The 8,602-nt window shown below is 44.9% G+C and overlaps 1 long non-coding RNA gene across 1 annotated transcript; it reads left to right on the forward strand.

Moving 5' to 3' along the window:
- The first annotated feature begins 937 nt into the window (after positions 1-937).
- On the forward strand, positions 938-8,372 carry LOC121064677. The gene is made up of 3 exons (XR_005816623.1): positions 938-1,447; positions 5,239-5,539; positions 7,060-8,372. It is a non-coding gene; the product is annotated as an uncharacterized LOC121064677 (long non-coding RNA).
- The last annotated feature ends 230 nt before the right edge of the window (positions 8,373-8,602 follow it).

The following is an 8,602-nucleotide window of genomic DNA, read 5'->3' on the forward strand; positions in this document are numbered from 1 at the left end:
AGTAAGACTAACACGTGTTCTCACCCCTTTTTGGTGTCCTGGGGTTGCCAAACACTACATCTCTCTTTGGCAGCCCTGCACCCTGGCATGCAGACAGCTGGGATTTGGGAGTTCATGATATGGTTCCTCTTACTCCAGACACACCTGTGCCTAAAAAGGACAGGTCTGGGGTTGACTGATTTCACTTTCCAGTGCTTCAGTTGACCCAGATAAAAAAAGGTGGTAAGGGATTCTTGGAGATCTCTGCAAACTGCATCATGACTTGGTTATGTGGGAGTTAATTATTCTAATTGTTGTAGCCTTTTTACTACCAGTGATTTAACACAAAGGAATCTACCTGAGGTGATGGGACAAGAAACTTTTATAGGGCTCAGTCAGCAGGATTTAGAGACGAGACACCCAAGCTCTGCTCTTGAATCCGTGACCATGACATCTCCAAGACCTTGGCCAGGACACTTAAGCATCTCAGTGGCTCACATTACCCACATGTAAAACAGTGCGAATATTACTGAGCACTCTAGAGAGAGGATGAATTCCTCACTAGAGAAGCCCTGAGTGCCAGGGAATGCAAAAGTGCTTATCATTTTCCTCCCCGTGGCTTCAGTTTGTGGTCTTGGCATCCACGCAGTGCTCTGGAGGGGCCTGTGGCAGCAAGTTTTTGTTTGGCTTGCAACAACCAACATGAGCAAAAGGAATCCACACCTCTGGTAGAAAATGCTTGGGCAACGCTGCCCTATTCTAAACACATAATAAAAGAGATTTTTAAAGTTACACATAGACTCTAAGTTGACTGACAACTGAGTTTTTCTACATGAAAAGTCAAAACAATCAAGTTCAGCTGATGTGGTCTGCAGGTCTGAGCTGAGTGCCTGTCATGTGGCTTCTACCCGTGGGTGCTTTCCTGAGGATGTTTCTCCACATAGAAGTTGCTTCTCTTTTACTCTCAGACTTTTTATTAGTCAGACTGCTGCATCTGACCGCCTTCTCGGAGATGTGGCCATGTTCAGCCCTAAGGAGATAAGTATTTTCAAGCAATGATTTAAAAATAGCTAAAATACCCTTTGTGGGAGAAAAGAGGCAAAGGGGCACATGCAATCCATTCTCATCCACCACAGATTCACCTCTTACACCTGTTTTTCATCCTTTGCTGTTAGTTGTGCTTTAGCAATTTCCCTTTTTTTCCCTTCTTTCTCTTTTTTTTTTTTTTTTTTTTCCCCCCAGGTCCCCATCAGTTCCGAGTAGATGTGTGGAAGAACCATAAAAGTAAGAAGAGAGCCTGAAGGACACGACTTGGACTCACTTTTCCAAGAGCCCTTCACCCAGAAGAAGGCAGAATTGCCTTTTCAGTCCTGCTTACACGAGCATCCAAGCTGTGTCCTCCTGCAGCTCTGCAAGGAATCACACCAAAATCATGGGGAAGCACGATGAGTCACATGCGGGGTGCAAAGTCAATAAGTGTGGAGCATTTCCCGTGTTCTAAGCAATCAGTGATGTTTAGGGCATGCAAACATGGTGCTTGAAACAATAGTGAATAAAAACAATTCAGGGAGAGGTGTGATGTTTAACTTGGCCAGAGCTTTTCAGTATTTCTAAAACACGTTAAGGTCCTTGGACGAAAGACACTGTAAAGGCAGGAATATCATTATTATTAGTTTAGACTCTGCCTTCCAGGCACGTGAAGCAGCAAGATCCCAAGGTCAGGGCAAAACGCACCACATGCAGCAGTGGAATTTGATCCTTGCTGCAGGGCGAGCTGCTAATTAGAGGGGGGACTTTGTACTGCCTCTGTCAACGTTTCCAGTCACAAGTTGCTCACAAGAATTGAAAACGGAGTTTTGAAGCTGGCAGGTAATTTGTCAGTCTGGGACGAAAAGGCTGAGGTTTAATTGCAAGAAGTTCTCAAAGACACTAAGCAAAATAACACTCTTAGAAGATTAATCTCTTGGTATGGGAGCTGGCCAGGATTTAGGGACTTAAATATTCAGGGAATATTTGAAAATCGTATTCTCACCTTTCAGACATTAATAGGAAAACAATGGTCTTTTTATTTTTCTTTATTTTTTAATTATTATTATTTTCTTCCTTCTACACTGGAAATTTAAAGAAATAAGATGGGAATTAAAACTGGCTTTTAACATGACAAGTGAGGAGCTGAATGGACTCACTCCTGACTCACAGTCATGGAGCACAGGTTCAATCCGGGCTGTGCGGGAGGGAGCTCTTTGCTCAGGGACTATCAGAGTACTAATCCACAGATGTTCTTAGCCATGAAATGCACTGATATCACACTGCAATATATCAATAATATAAACTTTAATTAATAAAAAAGAAAAAAAAAAAAAAAGCTAAATTATTCTGACAAGGAGCACCACAAGGTCCTTCCCAGCAGGTGCAGAGGCATCACAAAATTCACCAGTGCAGCGTTTCTGCAAAATGTATTCATTTGTGTGAGACTAGCGGCACTCGTGCCAGCTGCTGTCCCAGTTCTGCACACTGGTCACTGTGGAAAGCACTGGGAGGGTTAGGTGCTTTATGGGGAAGCTGATAACAGTATAAGAGGTGATTGCAAATGCTGTACTTCATGGTAAAATGGTCAGTGCAATGTCCCCAGGAGACAGAAACAGAAAGGGAAGGAGAAAGGCAGCCCCTGTGTGCAGTAGGTCTTCCTTGAACCCTCGGTCACAGGACTCATCAGACTAGAAATGCCTAATCTTCAGCAGGAATGGTGATGTGAAAACAAACAGCCCTTTGCCCCTGGCTTTTCCTCTTGAGCATTGCACAAGACCCTGCAGGTAGAAATCACGTTGCTCAGTCCCAGCCCCTTCTGTGGCAAAAGTGCTGTCAGCCTGAGCTGAAAAGTGAGAGGCTGCAAAGCCCAAAGCTCTTTCCTCTTCCGCATTGTCCCCAGCCGGTGCTCTGGAGCTGGCCCAGCTCCCAGCACTTTGTGAAATCTGGGGCTAAAGTTCGAGATGGCAGGCAGCGATGCAACTCGTCCCATGTAGATAACCAACGTGTCTAAATGTGATAGTTTTCCCTGGACCTTGCGCACCTTGTATCTACTACGAGAAACCTTATGAGAACCCTGGCGTGACGGTACATCGATAGCAGGATGCCCTTCCCATGCGCCTGCCCTCCCCTGGGTCCAGCAGAGCTCAGGAAGGAGGCTTTCCCTTCCAGATATCTCCCTTAAAATCCCAATCTCCCAATAAATCCCAGCAGATTCCGGCCTTGCAAAACCATTCTGCCCCACCTTATCTGAGACCGTTGTAGGAGCCCCACCAGGTGGGCACATTCCTAGATGAAATCCATGTTCCTCCCCAGGAGGAGCAAACCTGAGCAGTTCCAGTGGGAGACCTCTGCAACGACCAGCCACCTACGTTGGGTCATCAGGACTTCCAACCCTGCAAGGTAGAGGGAAAGACTGGAAAATGCAAGTGAGATGCACATCCAATGTGGGTCTTGCAGCCCAATGGTCCTGAGTTGTTTCTACATGGCTCCCCCTGGTTGTCCCAGGTCATTTCAAGTAAGAACAGGAGGCAGCATAAATGTGAATTAGTCCATGAGCCTTTCATTTTCAGTTAGTGTCATCCAAAGAGCAAGGCTAGACTTGGCTGACATTTAGACCATTGTGTGATGTAAATTCTTCTGGGACTGTGTTGCCACTGAGCAGCTGACAAAAGCCTCATGGTGCGAGACAAAAGATGAGACTCATTTTCTCATGTAATTGCGTGCCATTTCCACCCAAAAAGAGGGTGATAATATTGCCAGCTGTAGTTCCAGCCCTAATGAAGACAGGAGGAGCTGATAAATCAGCTGATAATGCAGCTCATGATTCATGGGTTTGGTGTGTTTCTGTTAATGCCCTGCTAATTAGTGCATGCTTCCTGATCGATCACAGAGTATTTATGAGATTAGGGTTAATGGGTCAGACTTGTTGAAGGCATCCTATTATAAGCTAATGCATTGTATGTTAATGTCAGATCAGCTGGGATGTGCTTTCATCAGTCCTACCTTTCCAGGTTGCTGGATAAAAAGGAACAGGGTGCTGAAATGGGTTGCAATTACTTCTGGTTCACAACAGTGGAGGATGCACATCAAGGCACCCGCGTGCCTCCAGGTGACTCTTTTCTGATCTCCGTGGATGCTCTGTTACAAGGCAGGCAAAAATTGTTCATCTGCAGGATTATTCCGGTGAGGGGACCTGTTTTGTTGTAGCAGAATGTGTCTGAGGAGCAGCTTGGCTGAGGATGAGATATTTCTTACAATGTTCGCCATTCCCTTGCAACTGGTTCTGAACCAAACCTTGTACTGCTGTTAAGGCAAAGCCTAGACAGTTTCAGTTATTTTAAGTCTTTTATTTTAAGTCTTTTCCCTGCAATCTCTAATTCTTAAAGAAATGTGATTCGATCGTGTTATATTATGCACATTCGTTTTTCACACTTCCTCATAATTTTTCATCTCCTCTAAATTCCAAAATGATTTGCTTGTCTTTAAAGGCTCGAGCTTTTCAGGGGACACAGCCGTGTTGTAGCCTGGGATATTTCCTGGGATATTTGCAGCCAAACTCTAAAATAGCCAGTATACTTAGCAGCAAAATCTAACACCTGCCCGTGAAGAGATACAACACAGACATGGCTGTTTTGGGGGACACAAAGAGATCCTTATCCAGCACATCAAACAGCTGGATTCAACCAACGCTGCTCATGCTTTAGTGCAGCAGGACTTTAATAGAGTTGCTCCAGATAACACAGCTCAGGCAAAATTCTATTTAATTTGTCAGGTACCATTAGTCCCAAATATCTAAAATCTGACCACAAAAATGACATAGTTTTAACCTTGCAGGATGCTGTCCTGCTTCTCCAGGACCTTCACGTCTACCCCTGGAGAGTGCTGCCCCTGGGGCTGCTCCACACTCAGACTCTTTGACTCAGCCTCTTAAAATCAAGAGGGATGAAAAGCTGGGCTGTACGTGTCCACAGATGTTCTCTATTGCCAGGGACATACTTTCCATCACCAAATATGCCATGGACACAGTCCTGCTGCTTTCAGGGATCTGAAAATTATTTGGACAAATTCACTGGGAGAGCGTTCAGGAAAAAGTCACTGTATGTTTATCTTGTCATATTTTCCCTTAGGTCACTTCTGTCAACCATAATACCGGGCTAGAAGGCCATAGTGCGGTCATTTTTCTGTTGTTTTGTACAAATAAATACAACTCTTGTGTTTGCTTGGTTCCAGCCCAAAGTGCCTGAGACGAGCACATGAGTGGGATGGGAGTCAGCCCTGAAATGAGGGGAGACAAATGTTGCAACAACACGACGAGCGTGAGAGCAGCCATATTGGATCAGACCAATGGTCCGCCTACAACATGGCCAGAAGTGATGTCTGGAATATGGGAACCTTCTCCCTTGGTGCTCTTCCAGCGCTTGGGAGTCATGGGCAAGCATTTCCAAAGACTATACAAGCCCATCGTGGCTCCTGGGGTTTGCTGACTCTGAGGTCTGTTGCAGCATCCATATTGCATCGCCACTTGAACCAGGTAGGTACAGATGCCCCAGCCCCTTCTGCAGCCTCCTGTCCTCCTTGCAGTGAAGATCAAGGCTGTGAGACCAAGACAAGCACACAAACACACATGGGAAGGTTGCTGGGAAAGTGGGTTATTTCTGCTCTATGTCTTCAACCTGGTCTGAGCTGCTTGGAAAACAGGGTTGGACGGCTCTGGATGTAGCTGTTGGATGTTTTGAAACCTGTTTCTTGTACACTGGGTCCCAGCTGTTCAGCATAAAACATCACAGTTAAATATCAGCAAGGAAGCAGTGCAGAAATTCGTGGAGACATGTGGAATGATGAGGGATTGGTGTTGAGGGGGCTGGATCCTTGCAAGGCACTGGGGAGGATAAGCCAGGAGAGCCCAGAAAACTCAGGGCAGAGGGCAGGTTTACAACTGCATACACTAAAAAGGTGTTTCTGGGCAAAACTTCCCTCTTTGGCTCACCTGTTTCAATCCTCAAATCCTCTTTATTAAAAGTAAATTAAAATAACAAAAAGGTGCCCCTTTGTATTGGTGTCAGAGCATTATTTCTACTTTTTATGAGAGCAGAGTGGCAATTTTCACGCAGGAACAACTCCGGACAGAGTTATTAAAAGATTAAAAAACACACCCCAAAAGGGAAAAAAGAAATAAAAAGAAGAAAGAAAAAAAAAAAAAGAAATCCAGGCTGAAAAAACAAATATCCTTACCAGAACTCAGGGGCGTTTCTCATAACATCTTGCTTATGTTATGAAGTCTGATTTATTTATTTAAAGAAAAAAAAAAAAAAAGAGGATGAGGTAGACTTGAGCACTTTCCCGAGATTCATATGACCTGCTGATAAACCAGACTAAAAGTCTCTTACTGTAGCCTTGTGTAGTCCTGCAGGTTGCAAACGTTGGTCCCTCTAATGACAGGAGAGGCATTGCCTTGCTTATATTTTATTTTATTTTATTTTATTTTATTTTATTTTATTTATTTGCAAGTTTGTGTCTTATTCTCTTCACAGCTCATAATTCACTCTTGGTATGGGTGTAAGCACACAGGAAAGGATATTGAGAGGAAAGGGGAAGGTCAAGACCCTGTGTCCAGCAATAGGCAGGTGCTCACCTTGTCCAGAAATGAGAAGTGAAGCAGCTACCTGCAGCCCCAAGCTGATATTTCAGGGCAATAACCTGAAAATAGTAAGGGAGTGGGGTTAGAAAAAAAAGATATTAAAAAGCAGTGATTTCTCTTCAAGTCGATTTCAGTGGGAACTGCTGTCTGCAAAAGGATGGAGGATTTGGGGGTAGTTGTGCAAAATTTGCTGTGCTGTGCTGGCTGCAAACAGCCTTGATATCTGCATGCTGTGTCCGTGCTGGCTTCAGCTTGCTGCAGTGGGATGCGATAAAGGTCGCTTTGTAAACCATTTAGGTCCAACATCAAGCAGGGAAAGCAGATGTATTTGTATGGTTACTAGTGTCTGCATGAGCCAGCAGATGCTAGGCATGTCTTAAATACCTTTACTGTATTTTTTTTTTTTTTTTAAGGCACCGAGGCTTATGGGAATGAAGTCAGTCGCAGAGGTGACCTGGGGACACGTGAATCACCTCGAAGCAGCCCTGGACTTTTGCCTCATGTCTATACCAGGTGTTTCACGACACAGTTTGCTTTATGCATACCTCTTTCTTGAGATACTGGGAACCAAAAAAAAAAAAAAAAATAGCAGGCTGCTTCATTTTCTCTCCGTTGGTCATTAAAATAGTATAGATGCTTTATAACACGCATGCCGCAGCTCAGGTCCAAATAGGGGTTAGGAGGAAACTCAGCGTGCTGGCAGTAAAAAAATACCAAAACAACCACCCCCCCCCGCTTCCCTCCTAACTACAGTTTGACATCATGAGCCGGCGAGCGAGTGGTATTTATTAATCTCATCCCCTGGAGCCAACAACACCGCCGAGTCAGGGTCCGGGAAAATCTCTGAGTCACATGGAGATGCAAAGCCAGGAAATGTCAGTGAAAGATAAAGAAGCAAATAAAGAAGTAAATATTAAGGCAAGAGAAATTGGAAGCTGGTGGCAGCTTCCTGGAAGAAGCCGCAAGCATTGAGAGGCAGCCCGGGCTGGCTGGGGCTAGGAGCAGACTGTAGTCTTGGGTTAAATGTCAGTGTGGAGCTTGGTTGGCAAACGAAGGCACATCTTGCCTCACAATGTAAAAGAGGAGCACTCAAATCTGACCCACAGCCCTGGAATGTAAACTGGAGTCCTTCTTCTAATTGCAAAAGCAGCCAGTGCCTCTGCTGGGGGAGCGGGACCTGTTTCGGTCTCTGTTAGTTCTCATACCAGGTCCAATCTTGTGATTTATGGGCTAGGGCTGGATGATGCCAGTGGCTTTGGACTCCTGGTGGCTCCAAAGGCAGCTGCTTTCAGCTCAGGACTGGGCTGAGAGGGGGCTTTTAGTGTGAAGCACAGCTTTGGATGGGCAAAAATCACTGCAAATTCTGCCTGAGTTCAGCAAATGATTGCAGATGAAAAGAAAAAAGTGGGAAACATCATACACATATATTTTTTAAAGCTAGGATTCAGGCATCTTCTGGCAGGCCCTGCCTCCTAAAGTTCATGCAGTTTTCTTCCATTCTTTGCTTGGGATGGGAGGTTTTTGTCTCTAGGCAAGTAGCAGAAAGGGGAAATTTGAGGGAAGATGCAGAGGAACCAAGGACCCAGGAGGCCCTGCTGCTCAGCATCGGTTGTCCCTGTCCCTGCAGGCTGAGCTGCAGGTGCTGGGTTGGGGTGTCTGAAACACCAAGATGCCAAGGCTGCATGTGACTTGAAAAATTACACAGAAAATGTATATATATATTTATATATATTTTTTTTCTTTCTCCTGTTTTAAAATCCAGGTTTCCCACAAGATCTTAATTATTTCAATGTACAACTCTGTATAAACAAGCAGAGAAACAGGTTAGCAGAGAATTAGACCTCTCTCCTGCACCAGTGGAGGGGAAACGTCTCTGTCTGAGGGCTTCAGGCAGAGCTGGCATGTTTTTGCCAGAGCTGCTGAAGACATTCGAGTTTCACTTCACTGTGGGAACTT

Source organism: Cygnus olor, chromosome 1 (assembly GCF_009769625.2).
Source record: "Cygnus olor isolate bCygOlo1 chromosome 1, bCygOlo1.pri.v2, whole genome shotgun sequence".
In the NCBI taxonomy this organism is placed as follows: Eukaryota; Metazoa; Chordata; class Aves; order Anseriformes; family Anatidae; genus Cygnus; species Cygnus olor.